Source organism: Aotus nancymaae, unplaced genomic scaffold, assembly GCF_030222135.1.
Source record: "Aotus nancymaae isolate 86718 unplaced genomic scaffold, 86718_ANA_hifiasm-v0.15.2.pri h1tg000057l, whole genome shotgun sequence".
Taxonomy (NCBI): Eukaryota; Metazoa; Chordata; class Mammalia; order Primates; family Aotidae; genus Aotus; species Aotus nancymaae.
In genome coordinates, this window is record NW_026988471.1 from 35,045,570 (window position 1) to 35,058,760 (window position 13,191).

The following is a 13,191-nucleotide window of genomic DNA, read 5'->3' on the forward strand; positions in this document are numbered from 1 at the left end:
GTTTTTCTAAGAATAAAGATTTTGCTAATTTTTATTTTGTTCGTTTTACCTTTCTAAATTTAAAACATGGGTGGGCAAGGGGGGCGCCATGATGGCCAAGAGAAGCCAGGACCGGAATGCAGCTCCCAGTGAATGAGAGGCAGAGGTCTAGAGGACTTCACAATTCCAAACAAGGTGCCGGGTTCATTTCTGTGGGACAGATAGGGCTCTGAAAATATGCCCAGGGAAGGAGCTGCAGGGCAAGAGACCCCCAGAGGGGGCAACTAGAGACAGCGGCGGGCGCGTCCCCACCTGAAACGTGTAGCCACCTCGGAGGAGGGTCAGGGGACTTAACCCCCTCGGTGCTCCAAATAGGATTCTGTGCTTACCTCATCCCTCCTGCAACCCATGGTCCACGAGCGCCCTGCCAGACAGTGGGGCACCATGGGTAGACATGCAAATCTGAGAAGCGGCTACCTCCAGCTCGTCTCAGGGACCTGGGCGGGAGTTTGGACTAACGCCAGCAGGATGGACCCTCTGACAGAGGGAGGCCGAGTTGAAAGCGGGGAAACAGACCATAAGGCCTGGCAGGCCCTCCCTCCACAGAACTCAAACTGAAGTCCTCGCTAGAGAGCTTGGCAGCAAATACACCAGCTTCACCCCAACCAGGAAGATCTAGCTGGGGAAGGAGAGACGCCATTGGGAAGGCGGGGCCAATCTCAGCTGCAAACCCTCCAAGGAAGGACCACCCACCCAGCAACCTGACTGAATCCTAGGGAGCCCAGCAACACCCTCTACAGGCCAAAAAAGATACAGCTCCAACCTCAGAAAAAACGACCAGAGACTCCTCCTGAAATCACCAACTTTAAAGGGAGATAAATTCACGAAGATGGCAAAAAAACAACAACAACAAAAAAAAAAAAAAAAAAAAAAAAACAGTGCAAAAAGGATGAAACCATCAAAGAACAGAATACCTCTTCTCCTCCCAGGGATCACAACTCCTCACCATCAAGGGAACAGAAAAAGAGAATTATCTGGTGAACTGACAGAGGCAGGCTTCAGAAGGCGGGTAATAACAAACTTCTCTGAGTTAAAAGACCATGTTCTAACCCAATGCAAAGAAACTAAGAGCCTTGAGAAAAGGTTAGACGAAATGCTAACTAGAATAACCAGCTTAGAGAAGAACATAAATGGCTTGATGGAGCCGAGAAACACAGCACGAGAACTTCATGAGGCATACACAAGTTTCAACAACCTAATCAATCAAGCAAAAGAAAGGATATCAGAGATAGAAGATCAAATCAATGAAATAAAACGAGAAGGCAAGATTAGAGAAAAAAGAGTGAAAAAAAAATGAACAAAGCCTCCGAGAACTATAGGTTTATGTGAAAAGACCTAATGTACACTTGATCAGCATACCTGAATGTGATGGGGCGAATGAATCCAAGTTGGAAAACACTCTTCAAGATATTATCCAAGAGAACTTCCCCAACCTAACAAGACAAGCCAACATTCAAATCCAGGAAATACAGAGAACACCACAAAGATACTCCTCAAGAAGAGCAGCCCCAAGGCACATAGTCATCAGATTCACCAGGGTTGAAATCAAGGAAAAAATCCTAAGTGTAGCCAGAGAGAAAGGTAGAGTCACCCATAAAGGAAAGACCATCAGACTCACAGAGGAGCTCTCGGCAGAAACCCTGCAAGCTAGAAGGGAGTAGGGGCCAATATTCAACATCCTTAAAGAAAAGAACTTTCAACTCAGAATTTCATATCCAGCCAAACTAAGATTCATAAGTGAAGGAGAAATAAAATCCTTTACGGACAAGCAATTGCTGAGAGATTTCGTCACTACAAGTCCTGTCTTACAAGAGCTCCTGAAGGAACTACTAAACAGGCAAAGGAACAACTATTACCAGCCACTGCAAAAATGTACCAAATGGTAAAGAACAATGATGCAATGAAGAAACCATGTCAACTAATGGGCAAAACAACAAGCCAGTAACAAAATTGCAGGATAAATTCAAACATAACAATATTAACATTGAATGTAAATGGTCTAAATGCCCCAATCAAAAGACACAGACTGGAACTGGATAAAAAGTCAAGGCCAACCATTGTACTGTATTCAGGAGACCCATCTCACAAGCAAAAACTCACATAGACTCAAAATAAAGGGATGCAAGAAGACTTACCAAGCAAATGGAGAGCAAAAAAAAAGCCAGGGTAGCAATCCTAGTCTCTGATAAAATGGACTTTAAATCAACAAAGATCAAAAGAGACAAAGAAGGGCATCTCATAATGGTAAAAGGATCAATGCAACAAGAAGAGCTAACTATCCTAAATATATATACACCCAGTGCAGGAGCACCCAGATACATAAAGCAAGTTCTTAAAGACCTACAAAAAGACTTAGACTCCCACACAATAATAGTGGGAGACTTTAACATTCCACTGACAATAGTGGACAGATCAGCGAAACAGAAAATCAACAAGGATATCCAGGACTTGAACGCAGATTTGAACCAAGCAGACCTAATAGAAATTTACAGGACACTCTACTCCAAATCCACAGAATACATATTCTTCGCAGCACCACATTGCACTTACTCCAAAATTGGTCACATAATTGGAAGTAAATCACTCCTCAGCAAATGCAAAAGAATGGAAATCATAACAAACAGTCTCTCAGACCACAGTGCAATCAAATTAGGACTCAGGATTAAGAAAAGCACTCAAAACCACACAATCACATGGAAACTAAACAACTTGCTCCTGAATGATAAATGGATAAACAATGAAATGAAGGCAGAAATAAAAATGTTCTTCAAAACCAACGAGAACGAAGACACAATGTACCAGATCCTATGGGACACATTCAAAGCAGTGTCTACAGGGAAATTTATAGCAATAAATGCCCGCATGAGAAATAAGGAAAGATCTAAAATCGACATCCTATCATCCAAATTGAAAGAGCTAGAGGAGTAAGATCAAAAAAAAAAAACTCAAAAGCTAGCAGAAGACGAGAAATAACTAAGATTGGAGCAGAACTGAAGGAGATAGAGACACAAGAAACCCTTCAAAAAATCAATAAATCCAGGAGCTGCTTTTTTGAAAAGATCAACAAAATAGACTGCTAGCTAGACTAATAGAAAAGAAAAGAAAGAAGAATCGAATAGATGCAATAAAAAATGATAAAGGGGAGATCACCACCGATTCCCCGGAAATACAAACTACCATCAGAGATTACTACAATGCACAGCTCTATGCACATAAACCAGTAAACCTGGAAGAAATGGATAAATTCCTGGACACTTGCACACTCCCAAGACTAAGCCAGGAAGAAATTGAAACCCTGAATATACCAATAACAAGATCTGAAGTTGGGGCAGCAATTAACAGCCTACCAACCAAAAGAAGTCCAGGCCCAGATGGGTTCACTGTCGAATTCTACCAGACATACAAAGAGGAGCTGGTACCATTCCTTCTGAAATTATTCTGAACAATACAAAAAGAGGGAATCCTCCCTAACTCTTTCTATGAGACCAATATCATCCTGAGACCAAAACCTGGCAGAGACACAACTGAAAAAGAAAACTACAGGCCAATATCCATGATGATACACTGATGCAAAAATCTTCAATAAAATACTGGCAAACTGAATCCAATAGCACATCAAAAACCTTTGCACCACCATCAAGTAGGCTTCAACCTGGGAATGCAAGGCTGGTTCAACATATGCAAATCTATAAACGTAATCCACCACATAAACAGAACCAAAGACAAAAACCACATGATTATCTCAATAGATGCAGAGAAGGCCTTCAACAAAATTCAACAGTCCTTTATGCTAAAAACTCTCAATAAACTAGGTATTGATGCAATAAATCTCAAAGCAGTAAAAGCTATTTATGACAAACCCACAGCCAATATCATACTAAACGGGCAAAAACTAGAAGCATTCCTTTTAAAAACTGGCACTAGACAAAGATGCCCTCTCTCACTACTCCTATTCTATATAGTATTGGAAGTTCTAGCCAGAGCAATTAGGCAAGAAACCACTAATCAAGGAAATAAGAGAGGACACAAGCAGATGGAAAAACATTCCATGCTCATGGTTACAAAGAATCAATATTGTGAAAATGGTCATACTGCCCAAAGTAATTTATAGTTTCAATGCTATCCCCATCAAGCTACCATTGACCTTCTTCACAGAACTGGAAAAAACCACTTTAAACTTCATATGGAACCAAAAGAGAGCCCACATAGCCAAGTCAATTCTAAGCAAAAAGAACAAAGTGGGAGGCATCACACTACCGAACTTCAAACTATACTAACAAGGCTACAGTAATCAAAACAGCATGGTACTGGTACCAAAACAGAGATATAGACCAATGGAACAGAACAGAGGCCTGAGAAACAATACCACACATCTACAACCATCTGGTCTTTGACAAACCTGACAAAAATGAGCAATGGGGAAAGGATTCCCTGTTTAATAAATGGTGGGAAAACTGGCTAGTCATGTGCAGAAAGCAGAAACTGGACCCCTTCCTTTCACCTTATACAAAAATTAACTCCAGATGGATTAAAGATTTAAACATAAGAACTAACACCATAAAAATCCTAGAGGAAAACCTACACAAAACCATTCAGGACATAGGCACAGGCAAGGACTTAATGATTAAAACACCAAAAGCAATGGCAACAAAAGCCAAAATAGACAAATGGGAACTAATTAAACTTAAGAGCTTCTGCACAGTAAAAGAAACAATCATTAGAGTGAACTGGCAACCAACAGAATGGGAAAAAATTTTTGCAATCTACCCATCAGACAAAGAGCTAATATCCAGAATCTACAAAGAACTAAAACAGATTTACAAGAAAAAAACAAACAAACCCATCCAAAAGTGGGTGAAGATATGAACTGACACTTTTCAAAAGAAGACAAATATGAGGCCAACAAACATATGAAAAAATGCTCATCATCACTGGTCATTAGAGAAATGCAAATCAAAACCACATTGAGATACTATCTCAGGCCAGTTAGAATGGAGATCATTAAAAAATCTGGAGATAACAGATGCTGGAGAGGATGTGGAGAAATAGAACACTTTTACACTGTTGGTGGGAGTGTAAATTAGCTCAACCATTGTGGAAGACAGTGTGGCGATTCCTCAAGGATCTACAAGTAGAAATTCCATTTGACCCAGCAATCCCATTGCTGAGTATATACCCAAAGGATTACAAATCGTTCTATCATAAAGATATGTGCACACATATGTTTATTGCAGCACTGTTTACAATAGCAAAGACCTGGAACCAACCCAAATGCCCATCGATGACAGACTGGACAAGAAAAATGTGGCACATATACACCATGGAATACTATGCAGCCATAAAAAACAATGAGATCGTGTCCTTTGTAAATACATGGATGAACCTAGAAACCATCATTCTCATCAAACTGACACAAGAACAGAAAACCAAACACCACATGTTTTCACTCATAGGCGGGTCATGAACAATGAGAACACTTGGACACAGGGAAGGGAACAACACTCACAAGGCTAGGTGGGGGGGTTGGCGGGGAAGGGAGGGGAGGGACAGTGGGGTGGAGTGGGGAGGATGGGGAGGGATAACACCCGGAGAAATACCTGACATAGGCCACGAGGGGCAGGGGGATGGAGACAGCAAACCACCATGGCATGTGTGTACCTATGCAACAATCCTGCAGGATGCAGGATGTGCACATGTACCCCAGAGCCCAAATACAATCTTAAAAAATAATAAAATAAAAAATAAATATACCATGTAAAAAACTTTTAAATATAAAAATAAACTATTTTTAAAAATAAATAAATGCATTTGATATCAACAAAACCTTCAGGATCTAAGATAATTCCTACATTTATCATCTTTCATTTAGCTTTTAAAAATGACAAAAATTCCAAAAATTTCTTTCCCACCTCTTTATTTCCATTCCTCAACATTATCCATATGTTAATTTTTCATTAATCAAAGTAGGATTTGGATCTTTTAAAGCCTACTTCGAAGTGTGTTACCAGTTCTATTAAACCAGTCATTTCCTAATTTCTTAAAATCTTTTCCAATTTTATGCCTCAAAAAGAGGTCATTATCTAAATTCTGGAAGGCACCTGAAGACAGAAATATTGGCCAAAATTAATTAAATGATCCCACTGCATAAAGTTCTTTTGCTCCCTTATGGAAATTTTGAGTTATATGTAACACTATTTTAAAAGCAAAAATCAAATGGTAAAATTAGACTAAGGGAATACCATCATATCAATTTTTACATTGTCCTTAGTTCTGCTATTTTGACTTCTGTCCTCTTATTCGTAGACTTTAAGACTTAAAAGCTCATATAAAAGATTTCAATCCCAGTTTTCCTGATTTTAACACTCCCCAGAAATGTGAAGTTCTTTCATTTTTATTCCCACTGTGGGGGTATAACAGTTATATTATTTCTAGTGAATTCTCCCAATGTTAGCATTCAGTCTGAATCAATTCGGATAACAAATCTTTGTGCTATATCTATACTCAAAACTAGACACTTAATTTTCAAGATACCATATTTTAATCAGTCATCAGGGGACTCTTATCTCTCTCCAGTCTGGCTGTTTCTGAGGTAATTGTAATTAACAGAGCACTGAGGTGATTCCCAATCTAATTTCAATGTTAGCGAATTAGTGTGTCTAAAATTGTAGATATAAAATGACCCTGAACATCTAACCTCAGAAGTGGTGGCCCAAGACCAAGTCTGAATATTCTTATGGAGAGAACGCTTTATAGGCTTACCAAGGATGGAAGAAAAAAAAAACAGTGCTTCTACTTTTCACAGGAAAAATAACAAAACGGTCATCCATATGTCCTAGACTAATCCCAAATATTCATCCTGCATCATTGTCAGAATATCCAGTCAAAGAATAGCACCAGGTCAGTATTTTTCAGCTTCTTTAAGGTAAGTATATCTTCATCAGGAGCTGAATCCCTAGTAGAGAATTAGAAGGTCTTCCCTTGTATATCCATTTTATATATTGTATCAAGTTATTGCAAATGGGAAAATGTCTTTTGAAAACAAGATGATAAGCACTAAGAACAGAGTTTTGCATTTATGAAGTGCTCAATTAATATTTGTTAAATTTAACTGAGAGATTAAATTGATCCAGTGTCAGTATGTTAATAAAAATTTAAGAACTGAGGTAGAGAGGTGGAGGGCAGAAACAGCCCCTAATTTGTAGTGCTGCAGATTTCTGTGATGAAAATATTTGCACCATGGTTAATGCTTCCAACATGGAATTGGGAAAAGATGCTAACTAATAGCTCTCACTGGCTGGTTGCATGGCTGGTTCCAGTACTCCACTGTGAATGAGACACAAAAAAGACAGTCAAGAAATATGGGTTAAGTGCCTATTAGGTGCTGGACTATACCTTGACCATCATGAGTAATTTAGGGACAAGAGATATGTTTCATTCACCTCTGCATATTCCTTCAGAATGTCAAATACGGTGCACATTACATAGTAGATGCTCAAAACACATCTGGGGACAGAACTAGTAAATTCACTTTTCACTGACAGTATTCATGCCTGGAGTTCTGCATGGCTCCTTCAAGATTCACCCCAGTGTACACTTCAGCCTACATTTTTCAACCCCATCACAACTAACATTGATGCCCAGCCAATGTTTATATTTTCTCCTGGTCCTGCCAGCTTGTCAGCTAACCCAGCTCTTCTCAGCTTGCCGTCTAAGATTCCTCTGCTGGCTACATGTTCACCACTTTCCCCACATCTGGCCCTCAGTGCCTTCCAATCCTTCCCTCCCATATACACCCCCAGGCAGGTCCCACCCAGTCAGCTGCACAAGCAGGATTCAGATACCTGAACACTTTTTTTTTTAATTGTGAAAATCTTTCTTTTATTACTGTCTCTTGTGACAAAATAACATTTTATACATAAGTCACCTAGTTTACTTTGGACACAAAGACAATAAATACTGGAATGTGGATCCTGGGTGAAGTGGGAAGGAGGAAGAAGGACAGATCAGGTCACTGATGCTTCTTATATTCTGTAAAAAATAGATTTACAGGAAAAAAAATAGACTTTCACAACTTCAATGACTTTACACAGTCCTTTGTAAAACAAGGGGTAAATCCACCTCCACCAGATCCTTCTTGAGGCTGAGATGTTCCATGACATGGAATGTGAGTAACACAATGGTTCAATGATTAGGCTCCTACACCAGGTACAGCAGCACCTTATGACACAGGAATCCTCATGCACTGGGACAAGGAGTCTGTCCTGTGAACTTCAGGACACAGTAACCTCACCCCCAGACCTCACTGACATCATAGTGACACTGGGCATCAGAAGAAAGTAACTTTACAGAGGGGAAAAAAGAATACGCTGGAAGCCTAGCAGGGGGGCAGGACACACTAAGACAGGACTCACCCAGTTTGTACATTAGACACAGCCTGTTAAATCCATTCCAGAAATGAGTTCCACTTCAACTGAATAAATAAACTCACGATTGCCCAATCACTGCCATTTCACGAATTTCCAGTTTATGGTCAGCCCCAAATCACATTCTTCCACCCTGTGTATTGCAAATCAAATGGCCCAAAGACTGAGGTGTCTTCAGGAAGTATATGCTGAAAAAATACTTTCTCTCCAAAATAGTATTGAGCTAATACATAAGGAGACAACAGCCTACTTTAGCCCAAAACTTCTTTTACTTGTTATGTCCTCTAACGTTTAAAACATAGAATGAAATAAACTAGGATCTTCTGCTTTTTGAGATCACCAAACCTTGCGTTTCAGACCAGGAGGAGGAGAAGGAGGAAGGAGGTGGAGACGTGGGCATCAGTGCAGGACGTTTCGTTCGTTACCAGTTCACCCCGGCGTTTCTCCGGGGCTACGATGGAGTTCACAGTGGGAGACAAACCTGTGTCAAATTTCCGGATGATCCAACGGCACTCCTTCCGGGAACACTTGCTGAAAAAGTCTGACTTTGATTTTGGCTTCTGCATCCCCAGCAGTAGGAACACTTGTGAACATATCTATGAGTTTCCCCAGCTTTCGGAGGACGTCATTCGTCTGATGATTGAAAATCCTTACGAGACCCACTCTGACAGCTTCTACTTTGTTGACAACAAGCTGATAATGCACAACAAGGCTGATTATGCCTATAATGGAGGCCAGTAAGTGCTGCAGGAGTAGACAGGGGAGGTGCTTTGCCTTGGCCACAAGATCCTGGCACACAGGGGCGATTGAATCTACAGTATGTCAACACACATCTGGAACCTGGCCCCAGGAAGCCAAGGCTGGGGTGGGAGTTGCCTGTGTGCCAAAGGAGGTGCCCAACAGTGCTGTGTTTTCATCCCCAGTATTTTTTCTTCCCTTTTTTTTTCCCTGTCCCTTAGATCACAAAGGTGCTATAGTAAAATAAAAAGTTAGGATAAAGCTGCTGGAATCCAGATAAAAAAGAAAGTTTATTTTTCTGTAGTTCTGGCTGCCTGTTGGTTGTCTTGACAAGCCCTTCATCTCTCCAGGCATAGCTGTGCCTGGTGACAAGGCTCCGGCCAGGCCTACTGGCAGGTCTGCAGCTCTTAAGGTTCCTGGGTGCTGTGGGAAGCCGAAAGGTTGGCCTCTTCCAGGTAGCTTCTCCTCTCCCCTCCAGAGTTGCCATCAGCACAGTCTGCCCTTGGTCTGTGTGAAGTCTTACACCAACTGGAAGAAACTTGAAAGGGTGGGGGGTGGGAAGGTTCCAAGAGTGGAGGCACCAAGAGATGGGGATGCTGCCAAACTGAAGGATCTGCTTTGTGGAGAGGCTGCTGCTCCATCTCACCTCCAGGGTCCTCAGCCAGCCCTCCTGGAGACAGACCAAGGTTTCAGCCTGGCAGTGCCTTCTGTTCTCATTCTGGAGGACAGACAAGCTTGTTCCCCTTCTCCTGGCTCCTCCCTTCTGAGTCGCTTATGAAATAGAACATGTCAGCTCTGCTCACGGAACAGTAGTATCTCGAGGCCAAAGAGTAAGACTTGAATTTTGTTTATTTCCAGACTTCTTTTGGGGAGGTTTTATAAAATGACTAGTGTTCCCAGCATATGTGATACGTGGTTAGACTTGTGATAGTATTAATTAGCTTCCTGGGCTAATCTGGCTTATCTTTGAGAGGATATGCTTACAAATCAGCAGCAGGCTTCTAAGGGAGAGATTTGACTTTTCTCTGCACTGCACAGCCTGGAGGATTGGCTTTTGATGGGGATTTGCCTCCAAAGCTCTTTGGAACACTCTTAACACATCTTTCTTTTATTCTTCTTGATTTCTCACCCTGTGTTGGGGAATTTTGTGCAGGGACTAGTGAAATCCATCTCTCCCTCTTTTTTTTTTTGTTTGTTGTTTGTTTTGATACGGAGTCTCACTGCTGCCCAGGCTGGAGTGCAGTGGCGCCATCTTGGCTCACTGCAGCCTCTGCCTCCCAGTTTCAAGGATTCTCCTGCCTCAGCCTCCTGAGTAGCTGGAATTACAGGTACCCACCATCATGTCTGGCTAATTTTTGTCTTTTTTAGTAGAGGCAGAGTTCCACCATGTTGGCCAGGCTGATCTCAAACTCCTGACCTGAAGTGATCTGCCCACCTCAGCCTCCCAAACTGCTGGGATTATGTGAGCCACCGCACCCGACCCCATCTACCTATTCTTTATTCTAATGTTTGGCCTTCCATCTCATTCCCCAAGGGAACCACAGCTTCTTCCTGAAAAACCTCTAAGCTTCTGTTATTGCTTATACCTCCTCAGGTGCTTTTGCTCTTTACTTTGGCATTATGCTGGGTTACTCTTAAAATTCCTTTTAATTAGCTATGTTTGAATCTGATTTTATATGAATATTCCCTGAGGTATGATACCGATTGACTCTTTTTTAATGAGCAAAATTAATAAAATGTCCACTGATTGGATTTGCCTATAGTACTTAGTAAGTCATCCTCTGTCAAACCAGGCTTCAATCAAAGATACATATCTTCACATTGCTGGGTTACTGCACAATGATTCTTCTTTTTTGGTTTTCTTTTAATTCAACCACTGTATCCCATTCTTATCCAAAAATATGAAGAATAAGAATGTCTTATTTTATTCTGCAAATTAAATCCTAGAAGAAAATTAGAAAATTCAATTAAGTGAACCCAATAGGAGGTGTAAAAACTAAAGACTAAGAAAATGTGTAGGTATTATCAACTGTACTAAAGCTTTCACTCTAGCTTTCCTTTGGAAGCTTCCTTCTCTGCCTTCCCCAGCTAATTTCTCAAAGTGCTAGACTGCATTGAAAAAGAGCCAGGCCCTGCTCTGATGGAGCTTAGTGAAACTGGGACAGAGATCACATCCAAACTCCAAGCTCAGTTGATTCAAGTAGTGACGATAAAGCATTCAGGTCAAAACACCTGCTGATTTGGGAAACCTGGTCTTTAAAATCTGAGGGTAGTCTCTGTAGCTGCTCAAAGGCTAGTACAGTAACCCTGAAAGCCTAGGTTCAAGCTCAAGTTAGAAGTACACGGTGAAGTTAAAGAGTGAAGGGAAAATCCCAGGTTCAGCTTTAGAAACTAGAAGGTAAAAATCGGAGAATCAAGCCAACCATAGAGGGGAGTGCCCCAGGGTCTCAAAGATATTCTGTGCCTGAAGTCTGACGTGATTAACATATAAAAGCAATATATATTTAATATATACAACTTGTTGAGTTTAGATATAAGTATACACCAGTGAAACTATCAACAAAGTTTCCTCCTGCCCTTTTTATGTTTTAGTATTTGTATGTGTTTATGTGTGTTAAGAACACCTAGTATAAGATCTACCCTCTTGGCAAATTTTTAATATACTGGCAGCGGCCTTTTCAACCACATGCTTGCAATTGGGTTCATACCTATTAGCATAAAGTTCTTGCAGAAACATGAATTCTTGAGGTCAAATGTATTGATACTATTCAACTTTAGAAATAATAATTTATTTTTGTATTTTCATGTATGAATTTACTGTTTACCATTTATGAATCAGGTTAGTATTTCTGTATGGTGGAGGAGTACATGGAATGGCTGAGATATAATGAAATCTGACACTCAAAATAAATGTTAAAAATAAGAATTGCTGGGCACGATGGCTCACGCCTGTAATCCCAGCACTTTGGGAGGCTGAGGCGGGTGGATCACGAGGTCAAGAGATCGAGACCATCCTGGTCAACATGGTGAAACCCCATCTCTACTAAAAAATACAAAAAGTTAGCTGGGCACGGTGGCGCGTGCCTGTAATCCCAGCTACTCGGGAGGCTGAGGCAGGAGAATTGCCTGAACCCAGGAGGCGGAGGTTGCGGTGAGCCGAGATCGCGCCATTGCACTCCAGCCTGGGTAACAAGAGCAAAACTCTGTCTCAAAAAAAAAAAAAAAAAAGAATTATAAGGAAATAACCTCCATAAAATAAATGTTGTAATAAAAGATCTTAGATCTTCTAAATAGAAAATGTTTATGTTATTGTTTTATGTTAAATTGTTGAATCTTTTAAAAAGTCTATAAAATGTAAGGAGGAAAAGGTTTTAAATTGAATAGTGTTAAAACTATGATATTTTAGTGAATGGTATTTTGGGTCAAAATTTTGTATTTATAATGAGGTTCAAGAGTACACATTTTTTTAATTATATGCTGAGATAATATTTAGGCTAAAGAGGCAAATTTTGCCAAATGTGCATACGGAGATGAACCAGCAAACTAAAGAGATCCCAACAAAAGGGCTCTATTTTATAGTATTCCTAAACCTTCATTGATATTCCCCATTCCTGAAGTCACAAAGTCCTTGATTACTTCAGTATATTGGTTCATCATAAGACTGTTATAAATATGGGGTCTTAAAACTCTAGTTTGAAAATTATGAATTCTGGTTGTTAGCTGTCTGTAGGCATCAAAGTATACTTTCCAGAGGGTCAGTGTTTTACAAATAGATGTAGAGCCACAATAAATTAAAACTTAGAGTAAAAATTAACTCTAGTCTTTTGAATTATGGGAATTATAAAATAAAACTTTCCCACTCTGGAGATGGCATTGCCAGCATGTGTTTTTTAGTCATAAACATGTCACATTTCAGTGTTTCACACCAGTCTCCAAAACCACACTCTTCCCTCATACAAGAGGAGAATCTGTCTGCCTGGCAGTTAGGTGC